The sequence below is a fragment of the Hirundo rustica genome, chromosome 5 (genome assembly GCF_015227805.2).
Source record: "Hirundo rustica isolate bHirRus1 chromosome 5, bHirRus1.pri.v3, whole genome shotgun sequence".
NCBI lineage: Eukaryota > Metazoa > Chordata > Aves > Passeriformes > Hirundinidae > Hirundo > Hirundo rustica.
Genome location: NC_053454.1, coordinates 49,972,653 through 49,988,787, shown reverse-complemented (window position 1 = coordinate 49,988,787; position 16,135 = coordinate 49,972,653).

The following is a 16,135-nucleotide window of genomic DNA, read 5'->3' as shown; positions in this document are numbered from 1 at the left end:
ATCTGCACATGTTACCTTTCAGGCACCTGTAAAAAGGAAGCACTTCAAAAAATTTACAATTTACTTGTTTGCGAGTCCACTAAATGGAAATTTACAAGCCTTTCTTACGCTCTCCTGTTGCATTAGCAAAACCAGAAACCCTCCTGCAGATGAGAACAGAATAGCCACTAATATTCTTGTTGGGTTGAACAATTACTTTTGAAGTCTGTTTATTCGGGGGCTCATCATTTGCTGCATTCTTCACTACCTGTGTTTCTCTGTGAGTCTTGCGGGGTGTTCATTTGAATTTCCTGCTCTTCCACCACACTAGTTAAACCATCAGCTTCTTTTTTTTTTTTTTCTTTTTCTGTCATAGTGTTTTAAGAAAATTAAACTGTGAGAGACTGCTACTTAGAAAAGAAAACCCACCCCAGAACTATTTCTAGATTCATCTTCATTTTACTATTTCATGTACCAATCTTCAGGCTCCCACAAAGGTGTAAAAGTGCCCTAAGATTTCCAGGCTTGATATTTTAGATTATATTACCTTGGAAGCAGGGACAATGACTTCTTGTTCCTGCAAATGGCAAGCATAAAATGCCAGTGCTGTGACAGCAAAACAGCTAAAATAATTTTAATTTAAAAACATACCTCTCTCTAGTTTTGAACTCAGGATATGAATACATCTATAGACACACAGTGTGAACCCAGTAAATACAAGTAACAGAGCTGAAAATATGAAGAGACTGATAAGGGGGAAAAAAGTGGTATCTTCAAGAAACAGATTCTTTGCCTATTCCTCTTGTCTGCTTTCAGGCAGGAGAAATCTTCCTTTTGAAGGGAGCCTTCTCGCTCTGTATAATGTACCAGTCTGCAATCATCAGGAAAGTTGACATTTTTCATCCAGAGGTACTAATTTTTTGAAGAACCTGACTGTGGGCAAAGTAATTTTTCCTAAGGGAAAGACATTGCTGCCCCAAATCACCGTGACGTGTATCTCAATGTCTGAAGGTTTTACAGATTTTATATCACCAAATTCACTAGATCAAAGCACGTGGCTGTGACTATTCAGGACACTATGATGCTGTACTCCAGTCTGAGTGATGAACTGTTAAATGAGTCCCACTTATGCATACACCTACAAAATAAGACTCAGTGAAAACTCTATTATACATGGAATGGGAAAAAACCCCAAAAACAGGACCAGGGAGCTTTTCCTTTTTTCTTGCAAAAAAAGCTGTGATTTTCTTAGATACTACCACAACCCTTTCCGTACATTTCAGAAGTTTGAACTATTTATCTTAAACAGCATCAGCTGTTTAAGAATGTCAAGCTATAAAGTGGGGAGGCAGAGAGCTTACAACGGGTCCACTGTTCTGGGCTAACCACAGTCACTGAGCTGGGCACAAAACTGAGAGCTGGACAAAAAGGAGGTCCAGCCATCTAGTGGTAAATTACCCTTCTGTGCAGCCTGCTGGTGTTTGCCTTCCAGAGGGACACTGCATCTCAAGCCTCGGTGTGCCCCGGACAGGGAGAAAGGGACATTGCCCAGATTTTCATTGGTTCAGGACTCGGCAGCAGTGAGATAATTAGAGAGCAAGCCAAGGTGCATAGGATCCTGCAGCAAAACTGGGAGAAAGGTGGCAGGAGCAATGAGCATATCCAACACAAGCGCAGCTTTGGCTGGATGGATGAGGAAGAGCCTTCAGTCAGTTCTGCACATAAGGAACATCTGTTTACAGGTGCCTGCTTACAGTGCTTGTTCTCTTTCAGAATACATCTTTGTCCTAACAAGCTTGTACTGCTACCCTGCCTGCATCTGTATAGCAGCAGTCAGAGAAAAATTTGGGCAGTTTTCCATAATCCCCTAGCAGAGAACAGCATGTCCAGTGGATATGCACAACCAAATGATGCAATGCACTCGTGTCCCACTTCACACATGGAAAAGAAAGGTTTAAGCCAAATTGTCACATTTGAAACAAGGATGATGCAATTAAACAACTACACAAAGAAAGCCATATGCTGAGTCCATGCTGGAATGAAACACCCATAAATTTATTGAGTGTGAACTGTTTTATATCTTCTATGCAGTCACAAAGTAATAGAAAAAACTTAACCTTGGCAAAGCCAGAAGAGACATCAAAACAGTAAACCATTAAATACTTCAAGGAAAGTTTAAAAACCAAACGATTTGTATGCCTAAATACCTCTCAGAATTCAGCCCAATATGCCAAAGCTCCCATTGCAAAAGTGATCTTGATGCTTTGAAGACCAAGTCTCCTTGAAAGCAGTCAGAGGCCTTGTTTGCAACTTGCTTGGACACTGAAAAGGAGTATCCAGTGGGATGGTATAAGCAGTCTGAAATGACCATTGGTGAACTCCTTTGACTAGCTAATTTGACTGCTACACAACACTTTTGAAATATCAAATTTTGTCCAAAGCACAACCTTTTCTTGGTTTACAGACACATGAAGCTGCACTGCAGGTTGTACTCAGCTTCCAAACACTGGCCAAAGTGCAGTCATGGTTGTACCAGGCATAGCCAGGTGAATATGGAATAATTCTGTGAAACACCAAACAGTTAACTTTGTGCTGTGAGAATTTTTATAACTGAAACCAAAGCTTTGTTCCAAGTAGTTACCGCAGCATGAACTGATTTTAGCAGAAACATTTGTTCTTTATCAGAAAACACAGTACTGGAGAGAGCACAGAGGATAATGCTTCCCTTGAGGTAGGGGATAGCCAAAGTCAGCTCAGTGTTACTTGCTGACAGGCACTAGTGTAGAAAAGAGATACAGCTGTGACCTCCCAGAGTGGTATCAGCTACTCCATCTCAACCCCTCACTGCTCTTTGTGAAACGTTTCTGTTCCTCACAGGGGATAGCTAAAAAAAGCAGGGAGGAAACATCTGGTTGCTACTTTGAAGTGGTACTTGCCATTGATTTTCCAAAGTGACACTAGAAAAATAGAGATACAAATTCATCATGCACATTTTGACAAAATTCTGTTCTAAGGAGTATTTGGCCATTGGAAGGGTAAATTATATAATTATGCTTGGTTTTCATCTGTCCCAAACATGCTCTCTTACCTGGCTAACAGGGGAAATTAACTGCCTGGTGCCTAAAACACTGTGTTCCCCATCTGGCTTTACCACTTTCATTTCACTAATGGACCACACCTGATATGGGCATTGAATCCTACACCACAGCACTTTCAGAGCTGTCTGAAACCACAGACTTTAGAAAGAAAATGAGGATAAAAGTTGTACTTCTCACTGGTCTGTTCTACCACTGGAAAGCTGTAACAACAGGTAAGGTGTAATGGACTTTCTTAAAGCATCTCAGTAAATAAGTTTGCTGCCTGTTCCTGTAGTCAGCAGTAAATAGGCTAGGGTAGAATGCTGGGATATGAGCATCCTGCTTCAAAATCTGACAGTCTGCTTTTCCTTTCTTTTTCTGGTGAACAAGATCTCATCTCTGGGATGGAGTAGTACCCAAATCTGCATTCTTTTGCCATATGTTTTGGAGATTCATTGAAACAGGGTTATTTTTTAAAGACTTGGAAGTGGAATTTAAAAGCTGCTGACTTAAGGAAAAGGGGTCAAGAAGGAGAGCAACAGAAAAGGGATTAATGTTTTTGGACATAAAACATGGAAACAGCACCTCCTTCAATTTGTAAAACACGCACTGGGGTCCGGGTGGGGTGGTTTGGCAATGAGTACAAATGTACACAACCCTGGAGACATTTGGGGCTGTCTGCACTTGGGGCACCACTGCTGTCTCCCTTTCCACAACTCTGCAGGTCGCCTGCTGTGCTCTGCAAACACACTCCTCTCCTGTGGTTATTTTTGAAGCAGCTCCTCAAAACAGATGTCCTCATATGTGTCTCTTCTCAGCTACACAAATAACACTTTGCCTCATGCTCCTGCCATCCTTTTGAACTAAATTTAAAAAAGAAAAAAAAAAAACGGGGTAAAGAAGAATATCCTTTCCCATTGGTGATTCCTGTTGTAACTTCCGTGGCACTGTCACTCTGGGGCACGTGAGTTGCTTTTGTGCCCTTCATAGAGCAACAAAGGTTTTTTCTTTTTGGCTTTCTTCCTTGCCCTTCCAAGGTTTCTTCCCTCTTTAGGCCCTTTCCAGCTCCCTCCCTCTCCTCTGACTTCCAGCTGCACTGCAAACACCATAGGTCTCATAAAAACTTCCTCTTGAGTCGTACTACCAGGGCAGGATCCACATGTACCAGTTACAGTTTGTCCTCCTTGCACAGTCTTCCTGCAGCTACCATTACCACTGTTTGGCACCCAGGCATGCCTGCTTTGGGCATCCCAAGCTTTTCCCTTGGAAGGGAATCACTCTTTTTAAATACTTTGTCCTCGAGTCTCTTGGTGATGTCCTCAATTCTCTTGGTGATATTAACACTGGTATGTTCCTAGAGAAGCAAATGGAATGTGTGCAGAATGGACTAGCTTGAGATGCACTGATTAAAGGAGGTGCTAAATTGTGGGAAAGCATATGAAGTTAAATACCCTGGATCGAACATTTGGCCTTAGTGTCATTATCTGGTACCTTTTGTGCACACAGGCACCGATTCTGTCAGCCTTACTCACTGAGTAGGTGGGAAATATCCTTGGGGGTTTAAAGGGAACCGATCCATAGGGTACTTTCCGTGAGTGGAGGAAGCAAGCACAAGCCAGCAGAGGTAGAAGCAGAGGAATTACCTAAGTCTGTGAACTTTGAGCCCACATGTGAAACCCCAGCTTTGAGAAAATCATTAAGAGTTTGGGGATTTTGGCTGGGGGTGGAGAGACTTTACCACACAGCTTATTGGGCAATGTTTCTACCAAAGTGCAAAACTAAACTAATTTGCAGAGCCAAGGGCTTATAACAAGAGAAGAATATTCTCCCTTGTATCCAAGGTTCTATGTACAATCAGCAATGACAACCCTGGAGGTTAAACCAAGTAATTATAGCAACTTCTCAGAGGCAGCCCTGGTGGTATAATAGCATTCCTGATTAGCTCTTGTAACACTGTTGTTAACAAGGCCTCTGGAATGCCAAACAAGGTTTCAACAATTCTTCATCCCACTCAGTTTCATGTGCTTCTTCCTAGGGGACTGCAAAATTATCAGGCTGTCCATTTCTACTCCTCCTCTTTGTCTACTGTCTGAGGTCCTTCAATCTTCAGTGCCTACAGGAGCTTTGTTACTGGTGGCACAGGGATTTATAAGCAGGCCATTGTGTAGGGACAGGGTTTAAACTGGACTCTTAAGGTTCAGAACTTGCTTTTTTTTCAGTTTGTGAGTTATTTTTTTTTTCCAACCATGTAGCCTCTCCCTTAACAGCCATGCTCCCCCTAATGCTAGAAAAGGAAAACAGCCTTCTCCAAGTCAGTGCTGTCTAAGAGGAGATGGAAAGATGCTTGACACACAGACAGGCCTTGCACACGCTGTGGAGGTTTTTTAGCCTTAAGTTACATCTCCCAGCATGACTTGGCCAGCAGAAGAAACCGAAAATGGGAAGTGTTGCCTGCTAGGCACAGCTCTGTGCTATGCTGTGAACTATGAAACCTTTGCTGCTTTAGCACAGAAAATGGGTCACAGTTGTGATTTCAGGAGGAGGTCATTGGCCCAATTGCTCAACAGTGAGAAAGGGCAAACTCCAGCTGCTGTTCTGCCAACAAAAAAAAAAAAAAAAAAAAAAACAAAACAAAAAAAAAAAAAAAAAAAACCACAAACAAAAAACCCCACCCAGCATGATGTGAGCCTGAAGATACACACTGAAGTTACATACGCTGTGCGGTTCCAGATGAGTGGGCTTGTTAACCACAGCCAAATACAAAATCAAAAGAAAGCAACTTAATTAGAGAATATAAAGTAAAACCAAACATCCTCAGCCCCACAAAGCCGCTCTGCAGGGGGAACACGAAGGCTCCAGCCTCCTTATGCTGGCACAAGAAGCCCATTGGCAGGGATACAAACAGGGCTGCACAGAGCAAGAAGGATACACTGACAAAGGGCCAGGCCATGTAACAAGAACGGGGGCACATAATGATAGGAAATGGGGAACAGTTTTAAACTAAAGGAAGAGAGATTTTAATTACATGGTAGGAAGAAGTTCTTTACTGGGAGGGTGCTGAGGCACTGGAACAGGCTGCCCAGAGCAGCTGTGGAGGCCCCAGTGAAGGCCAGGCTGGATGGGACCACCCTGATGTGGTGGGTGACATCCCTGCCCATGGACCAAGGAGCACTCAGCATAGCTGCTGTACAGCATCTCCATCATAAACACTGAAGCTCTCAGCATGACGGTGAGAGAGCAAAGAAAGAGAGGGCAGCAGAGGCCTCTCAGTGTCCTTACCCACTGCAGGGGTCGGGGGTTTAAAATCCCACACACACCTGTTTCAGTTACAACTCTAACATTTCACTGTCAGCACAAAAGAGGAGAGGGCAGGACATTCTCCTTAGGGGAACAGGTTGAGGGTGGTAGACAATAGGACAGGACACCTGCTGTTGCTGACTCTCCAGCAGCCCTAGGACATGCATTCCCATCACCACCAGGATAACTCCTACCCCTCCCTCCCCGCACAGAGCAGAATTCACCTCTCTCATACAGCCATCCTGGCAGGTGGGAAGACAGGCCAGGAAAACCCATCCAGGGTGGATGTGGCACCATGCCTCTGGCAACAGAAAGAGCTTGCTGCAGGACACACCTCTCTTCACCAAAAGCCTGAGCTGCCTCCTCTAGACACCTTCTGTCCCTTACTGTCACTCGCTGAGAGAAAAAAGACTAGTCCTGTTTTAGTTAATTTTAAACCAGTGAAAGCTGATTACTGCTCAGTAAACCTAATCCATGCCTGCTCTCGAAAAACAAAGGGAAAAATATATATGTTTTCCTTTATATAGCAAAGAAGAGTAGACTGAGACAAAAATCTCTTCAGAAACTACAAATCAGAGGACTTGGTGAGAGCTGTCCAATTTGATCTTTTTTTCTAACTACCGTTGCAACCAGGAGCTGAAATTCTGCAGGGCTAAAGCTTTCAGCAGTGTGGTCAGCTCTGTGCTATCAACACCCTCATTCTGCAAGCTCACTCACACTTTGAAAAAAAAATTCCTGCATGTCAGAAGCAGCAAATTTCAAGAGCAGCAAATTTCACAAGCAGCAGCCAATGAAAAATCATGGAAACTTAGGTGCCTGTGACAGCTGGAACAGAGGTTTAGCAATACATGTCATGCTGTCTGCATCAAACCACGGGCAACAGATGTACTTTGACACCAAATCCTCTTTCTTCACATTTAGGTGTATTAACTGAGGAAGGGCTTCCTCCCACATACCTATTTTCCATCGCCCTTAATGCATGGCATTCTGCCACCTGGAGTATAAAATGCAGTCACCTTTTCCTCCAGGTCACAGAGCAACTCCAGCCATTCTTGAAGCTAAGCGGTGTCCCAGCTGCCACCACTTGAGTCTCATAGCAGTTGAAGCTGATTTAAAGGCAGCAGACAGCAAAGTCACATCAAGAAAAACTGATCCATTTCTGCTGCAAAATTTACACAGGGAAAGGCAAGGGCAGGCAATACCAGTCCATGCATCTCTAAAGGAATTTGGTGCAAGGTGCAGAGCTGCACCAAAATGAAAGCAATGCAGGAAGACTGCTGGGTTGCCCACATGCCCTGGGGACAGGGGAAGGTAGCAGCTTTGTCTGCAGCTATTACCTACCTTGGCCCTCTGGCAACAGTCAGAGATAAAAGAGCAATATCTGCACTCTCATTTCCCTTCTCTCTTTCTGCAGATGCAAATACTCAGATTTTCAGACTGCTTTTATGCCTTCCTATGCTTCATCACAGCAAATATTTGCAGGGGACACAGTGCTTCTTTTTGAGCCATCTCCTCCTTAAACCTGGATTCTCCCTTCACCCTCTTCTGCTTTGTAGTCTTTGCTTTTCTATTTGTATGGTTTGCAGGAAAGATAAAGGTGTTTTTCTCCTTACCCTCCCCTGGAGGGGTGAAACCTGACAGGTTTGACCTGAAGCCATCACTTCTCTATTGCTGTCTTCTAACAAACCCACTCTTCTTTCTCACTTTTCATCACAGATGCATACCAGATAAATTACCTGTGCAGGGGTGAACGACACTCTTAAAATACCTGAATCCCTTAGAATTTAATCTACAATACAACTTATAACTAGCAAAATGGCACCTGCATGTCCTCATAGGTCTATAATACCTAGCTGAAAAAGCTTATATTAATCTTGCAAGGCTTAAGATCTGTTTCAGATACAGAGTGAACAGGGTTAACCAGCAGTTCCATGGAGCCAGCTGTCTCATTCTAGGGACAGACACCTTGCCTAATGCAGGCAAGATCTGTATGAGTAACACTTTGATAAGCATCACCCCGACTGGGCTGGAAGGGGTTTGCAATTGTTTGGTTTGTCGCAAAGAGCCACGGAGAATTTCTTGTGAGCCTGTGAACCAAAGAGGAGAGTTTGATGAGAACAAAACAATGAGCATGTGGGGCTTGATGACACACACTGACAGCAGAAAAACTGCAGATGGGTGCCATCATCAGTAACAAGAGGTTATAAATGTTCACAAGCTTGAAAGTGCTTTTCCTCACGAGTGTGCTGGAGCAGTACTGGTCTGCTCCCCTACAGATACCAGCATCTTCCAATCATCTCCAGTGCAGTTGCTTTATCATTATCAGCAGAACCCACAAAATTGTTTACAGAGGAGCAGGCTGGTCAGGTTATCTGGCAGCCTTAAAGCTGTCTCTTTCTGACTAATACCACACATTCTGCTCTAGGAAGGGGCTGGACCTTACTTGGAACAGTAAAACAAGCCTAGTGGTAAATAAATCTAAAGTCAGAGCCAGTGAATATATCCAAAGGGAAGCCTCCCAGCGTCAGGCAGATAGGTGAGTTTGAAACCTGAAATTTGACAAAATAATAACTGACAGGAGCTGCAAACTAGAGCTGGCAGAGCTGGAGGAGTCACGTGCACTTTAAAAGTGGGCTTTGTCTTTGGTTGTGAGAAAAGAAGTGATCTTTGTTTATATTATCTAAGGCAAGATAACTAGTGCAAGATGGGTGAGGGAGCAAGCTGGCCTTGCTTTTAACAAATAACAAAGTGGAACAACTGATTGGCATCATGCAGTGTTTAGACCAGTGTGACTCATACTGAAAGGACAAACAGTCCGTGACAGGATATGAACCATCACATACAAATAACAGCTTCTTTTTCCCCAGTCAAACGCATGTCCGTAAAGCCAGAGAACAGGAAGTGCATCCTTGCCCCTGGCATAAACCCACCTGATGATAAAGAGCATCTGTCATTAGGCAACTTTTCCATGGAGACATTTTCCATGGCAGATATACCTTTGCAAAACGACAACCTGTGGCAGATGCCACAAATGAATGATTGGGGGAGAAAACACTGGTCTTACGATTCCAAAAGATAAAAGTCCCTTTTCCATTGGCTTTCCATGTGCATGATTGAGTTTTAACCCAACTGGTGACAAGAAGAAAGTAAGTTCATCCATTCACAGTTAATTTACATGTTAATAGTATTTCATAAATATTCCCACAGTCCCTTGGCAGCAGTGGCAGCCTCCACTGCAAGGGTGCCTAATCACATCTAAGGAAAACTATAAAGTCACACTTTGAGCGCCATCCTTGAAGTCAGTGAAAATTTCTATACACCCCTAGTGACATCTGACAGCAAAGGAACTGTTCTGATTGCTTTAAGTGTTCTGCACCGAGTCAAAAAGCCAAAGCCCTAATTACAGCAGCAGAAACCTGAGGATCAGCAGCCACGTTCTTCCCTGACCGTCAGCTCAGAGGCCGGCACAGCAGGTTCAGCAAGAAGCAAACTGAGCACCACTAGTGCCTGCAGGACTTCCTTGGTCTTGCCTCAATGCTCAGAGGTGCCCAGTTCCACTTTGAGCCCTGATTAAAGCTGCCCAGGCTGAGCTGTCAGCATGACTCAGCAGCAGCACCGATACCCAGTGTTCACACGGAGCTGCTCCCTCTTGGGCAGGGTTCACAGCTGCATTCCAGCCCTCCTCAGAAACTTTATGTAAGATAAAGACACCAAATGCAGCCTGTGCATTACACATAACGAATACAATTACCTCAGTTATAGCTGAGGACTGAAAAAAAAAAATGCAAACCCGATGTAGTTACAAGTCTTACAGTCACTCCCCCCTCTATATTTTTTCAAAGGTAAGTAAGTTATAGCTGGAATTCTCTATTATTTGAGCTTATCTTCAATCAGTTCTTGAAAGATTTGTATCCCCTTACTCTTGGACTGTAGAAAATGTATGTTCAATAAGTTCTTATGTGGAGTGGCTTACACTTTTGTAAGCTTAATAAGTTTATTAATAAATTACAGTAGAGATGCATGAAAGTTAATTTTATGGAGGTAAGATGAGGGATGTTCATTAAACTTCCTTCAGTGCTAAAACTTGTGTACAAATAACGCACTATTATTTTTAACAGTATTTTTATCTTCAACTAAATTTGTCTAGAAAGGAGTTAAGTTTTTCAGGAGGCAACATGATGCATCAAATCTGATAAGACATTTCTTTGGCAGAGAAAAATCAGCAGTTCTTCACAGAACAGTTGTAGCAATTACATCAAGGTCAGGCTTTTACTCCTTTGCAGACACAGACTCTCTCAGCATGGAAACTCTGAAATTCAGAAATTTAGAAACCTGAAATTCAGGCTGCAGTAACAGGTCAAGTTCCCTAAAAAGTAAAGTTAATACCTATGCGATTGAGGGGTTTATACATATTAGTATTTACCAGTAACAGTAGTTCCTTCCTTTATGCAAGTCTCATCATGAATTAATTATTCTAGAATAACCAAAAGAAGAAAAAAAAAAAAAAACACAAAAAACCACAAAAAAAACCCACAAAAACTTTCCTCTCAAGCAGACCCGAGTTTTGCTCTTGTTAATTCATACTTCTGCATTTCCAGGTCAGCCATTCTGTCATCCAGAATAGATAGGATCTTAATTGGGACATAAAGAACAAGCAGAATAGAAAATAAAGAAAAAAATAATCAGTATCATCTCGAAACATCTCTCTCACTTCAGCCTTTCTTCAAACAGCACAAAGTAGGATCTGGCTGACAGCATTTATTCTCTTGAAGGTCAGCTTTAAAAGAAATAGCTACTGTAGCTACCTCAAAAGGCTGTGAAGCTTGGTTTTTTTGCAGTGGAGGAGGGAGTCTGAACTCTGGGAGAAGGCAGCAGGAAGAGACAGGCACGTGCTCAGCCAGGGAGATGCTCCCATGGAAATACAGCTCATGCCTACTGCATGGGCTGCTGTGGGTCCTGATCTGCAGAGTCCAGAGAGAGGGGAATGCAGGAAGCTCCTTCGCTGTGACAGAGAAGGATGAGTTTCCATCATGAGTCATCTCTCTCTCAGTGCCTCTCCTGTTTGACAGCGTTGAGCCAGCAAACACCGACTTTCCGTGGCAAAATGCCCGAGTGAGGAGATCAGGCTGCCATTGTTTATGGCTGTTACATTTATGAGCTCACAAGGTTCCCGAAGTCACCACGGGGCTGTTTGAAAACAGCAACACGTGAGGCCAGAGCACGGGCAGAGAAGGTTCCTTTGCAAACAGGCACCATTTGCATTTGGTTACTTTTCACTGCAAGAGGATTTACAGCATCAGCAAAGTGGAAATCATACAGCACTTACAGACAGCTCTGCCAAGTGACATCTGGACTTTGTGATTTATCTCTTATCAGGGTGCTTCCATCTGAAACAACCCTGTCCTCTTAATCAGGTGAGGCAGACTTGGAGAGAGGCACACAGTACTACTTTGGAAGAGCTGAGCTAATTATCAGGAATTGCTCTTTTTTTATTTGCAATCAGATTTTCTGCTTCTGTAATCCCATTCTTTTTATGGCTAAATTGCAAGACTTCTATTTCCTTACTGTAACGGTATGGTTTGCATGGCCCTAGGTGGAAGATATTAAGTTGTTAACCAGGCTTCCAGTACTCAACTACTGAAACCCACAAAAATTATGCAAACTAAACTGCAAACAGGACGGGCAAAGTTTAAAAAACAAAACAAAACAAAACAAAAACAAAACAAAACAAAAAAAACTAAAGCAAAGGTATCTCCACCCCCTTTTGTTAAGTGGTAGCTCTGACATGTCTGCCACCAGACTGAATTGGAAGGGGAGGCTCAATCTGAATTTTTTTGTGGGTAGCTACAATGACACAAATGGAAGTGCCTTCTCAGAATGCATCGCTGTGCTGAAAATTCAACTGTTGCATCAGCTTCAAAAAACAATATTATAAATTCATTCAGAAAGGGATTCACCAAATTAATGGAGACAGATCAATCATGGGCTATTAAACACAGCAATTTTAGGTGCAGTTTTTTTGCCAAAAGTGGACAAGGTGTCTCAAAGGACAAATCATACTACAGATCTTTCATTCCTCAAGCTGTTTCCTAATCATCTGTCACTGGTCACTGTTGGAAACAGGACACAAAGTTCAGTCAATACTTTAACCAAGTCAGTAGGACACCTTTGCTGTCAGCCTCAAGCTTAAAATAAGCATGGTTGAGAATACACTATATGCCAAAGGAAGGCAAACAGCAGAGGTCCTGGCTCCCAAGTGAGCCAGAAAGTAATTTTCTGCATGGACTGCTCCAAGTAAGAAAGTATTTTTAAAGCTTTACAAGCAGTAATGAAACTCTTGCATTTGGGGAAAATTCTGGCTTTTTAAACTGCCTCCAGAAGATATATAGGTCCTGGATTTTACCATGTGGAGACAAGTAAAGCATATCCCCTTTTAGTGACATTTGAGTCTACAGAACACAAGTTCCTATCAGCCCAGTCCAGTGTTACAGTTTCATGTAATTCATTTTTCCTACTTATACCACAACTCATAGTAAGAATTAACAAATATGTTACATTTTTATCCTCCTACATTTTACCCTACACTGAAGGGAGAACAACAGTCACATCAAACTGCATGCTGGAAACAACTACCAGCATTTTCAACAACATCCACCATGGTTTATGAGTTACCTTTCTAATCCAGGCAGCTACAGAGAATGCTCTAGCTATGGCATTTCCAGTTTTGGACTGTGGCAAGACATAAGAACAATTTCTGCAACAGGTATTCTCCTCTTGAACATCTCATGCCACTAGATAAAAGCAATAAGCTCTCCCAAGGGCTCACTGCAAAAGCCAGCCCGTGCCACAACCCCCTGCAGCACAAGCCTATTGATTTTTCCAAATGTGTGAAGTCCTTCTTGCTGGGGCAGATATAGGAGCAGCTTTACAGGAAAAAACAGTGAAGGTGTTTTTAGGTGATCCTAAACATGGCAAACACAATACCAGCTGGTGGGAAACAGCAAGGCACTGCTGGTTTGTGCGTCTCTTTTTACTGGAGTTCCATTTGGGATACGCCGCCTACTGCTGCACTGCCAGATGTCTCCTTCCACGTGTGTTCACTACTTGAAGTTTTTTATAGAACCATCTCATTGCTGCTTGAGGGCAGGTGGCAGCGGGAGGCCAGCACCTGGAAAACGTGCCCTTTCAAGTATTTGAGTCAGCATCCAATCACTTCAGCCAGGAAGGAGATGGGAACAGGCCCAGCTGTGAAACCTTTCCAGAGCCTATCTGGAAACAAAACACACACCTGCTGAAGCTCCCAAACACCGCTGCGTGCGTGATCCGCAGCCTGCGGCAGGGAAATGTGTGGCCACGTTCCCTCAGCAGAACAGCCTTGCACAAAACAGAGAAAAGAGGAGGCCTAAAAGCCAGGAATGGCATTGAAGTTGGGGAGTTTGCAGCCTGGGTGGACTGGAGCTGTCCTTACCTGTGCCTCTGGCAAACCATCTCCCCAAGAGAACATCATCTTCCTAATACCTGCCCGTTCTGTGTCATTGAGGAGTTCCTTTTTCCAGGGCAAAATTCTTAAACCATGCATTCCTTACCCCAACTCTTTCTAGAGCCTCTGTAGCAAAATCTAGACCACCAGATTGTCGTCGTGTTGCTTAATGACAAAGCAAAAAAGAAACTTTGCTGAAAGGAAAAAAAACCCAAACCAAATTTTTTTAAGTTGGCAATCACTGTTTTCTCCATGGGTAACAATGTGGCAAGAATGGACCAGACCAAAGGCCACAGAGCCGAAGTTACTGGAAAACCAGAACTCAGTCCTCAATGTTGAGTGAAATTTGAAAAATAACCCCAGATGACTAGGTCTCACTAGATGACCAAAACAAAAGATTTAAGTAGCAGCTCATTTGACTTTGTTTCCCTTTCTACAAGGCCTCAAACTCAACTGAATTACTTTTCTGTAAAATATCACAGAGATTGAAGAAAGGTAAGGAAGCCCTGTAAATGCATTTTCTACCCCTGCACTCCCCACACAGACATGAAGACCAGCATGGACTTTGGCAGGCTATCAGGAAGTGACAGAAACTTTTTTCTTCCATTCTTCCTTTCATGTGACCCCAGAGCCTTCTGCTGACACCTGAGCTGAACATTAGACCGATGCTACAGCAAACTCCATCCAGAGAGCAAAAGTCTTTCTTTTCTTGTCCGGTTTATATTTACACAGGGACTTTGCTGCATAGAGCTGCAAGCTTATTTTCTTCCCCACTTTATCTTTTGCAGTTAGAAGGCCTTTAGAGTCAATTGTCCCAAGGGGGACCTCAGAGTACAAACTGGAAAATATGAACTGCCCTGTCCAACAAAACTTTCAGAAACTCAGATTTCTGCCCACTGTAGAAAGGGAGCAGCATAGGGTGAACTGGGGAGACCAAAACCACTGCTTTAAGTTGAGCAACCAATAGAACTGATACATGCACAGCAGCCACCTCACAGAGCAGCTGCAAAGGAGGAATTATAACACCTAGGACAAAACCTACAGGTTTGAACAGCATTTCAGGTTGACCACTTTGATCCAGGAGAAGCTGTTTCAGTGCCCCAGTAGTTCAGTTCTCTTTTAGTAATTGTTTCACTATCCTCACACATTCCTGCGAGGATGCTTCTCTGTCTGCTGCTGGCCACCCCCTCTCCACTGATAGGCAAATTCAAAGAATGGCTTTACTATCTGCAGTCTCCATCTTAAGGTTATGGCTCAGCTTTGGGAAAAATACTCCTCCAACCAACCCTAAATAAATGCACCAGGCAGCTAGGAACCTCTTCTCTCTTCTACTCCAAGCAAACCAACCCAGCTGCAGCCAGCATGCAGGTGCATTAACGAGCATGGTGCTCCAGAACTGCTGGAAAATGTTAGCACTCCAGTAACAGTTACAGATATATAAAACAGTTAATAGGGTCAATAATAGTTACCACTGAGCACAGCTCAGCAATGCTGGAGAAATCCTCAGAAACTGTTATAAAATGGAAAAAATAAAAGCCTCTGAAAACTGACACAACACAAGGAAGAAACCAGGATTTTAAGGCAGAAGTAGTCTCAAACATAGTTAACACCTGTACAAACCTCCTTACAAAGTCTAGAACCCAGCACTGCAAGGCTCAGCACTTAGCAACAGGACAGCTAGCAAATGATCTCACTGCAAACACCTCGCACTGCCAAGGTTTTTTATTCCCTTGCTGACACATGCCAATTCTGCTGCAAATTCCTTTAAGGGAGAGGAAGGCAGACCCAAGCCATAGTTCAAGCCTATCTGTATTAAAACAAAGGCACAGCTACACTCCAGCATTTCCAAGAAGCTGATTCTCTATTGTTCAAACCTAGAAAAACTCTAAAATCAAAGGCAAGGAGTAGGACTGAGTTACCTCAAGGCAATTTAATTAGAGATGACCCCAAACCATACTCTACTACTGGTGCAATTAAGTTGTAGCCTCAAGAGCATAGAAGAGGAAAGGTTGGTTGGGTTGTATTCAATCCAGACTTATCTCACTCTAGCAGAACACCTAGAATTTCACATGAATCCCCATCCTGAAAGCCACACAAGGGGCAGGATTAGTGCAGCAACATCAAGTGTTGTGGAACCAGAAGCACGTTTGTACACCAAAGTGCAGGTGGAGGAGATCATGTCAGAGGGTAGAAGTGAAAACCTCACCTCTCGGTCGTGGAGCTTACTGGAGATAACCAAGAGCACCCACAACAGAAGCTCTGAGAAGAGAAGCAGCTCCCAGCTGCCAAGAGCTGCCTCAGT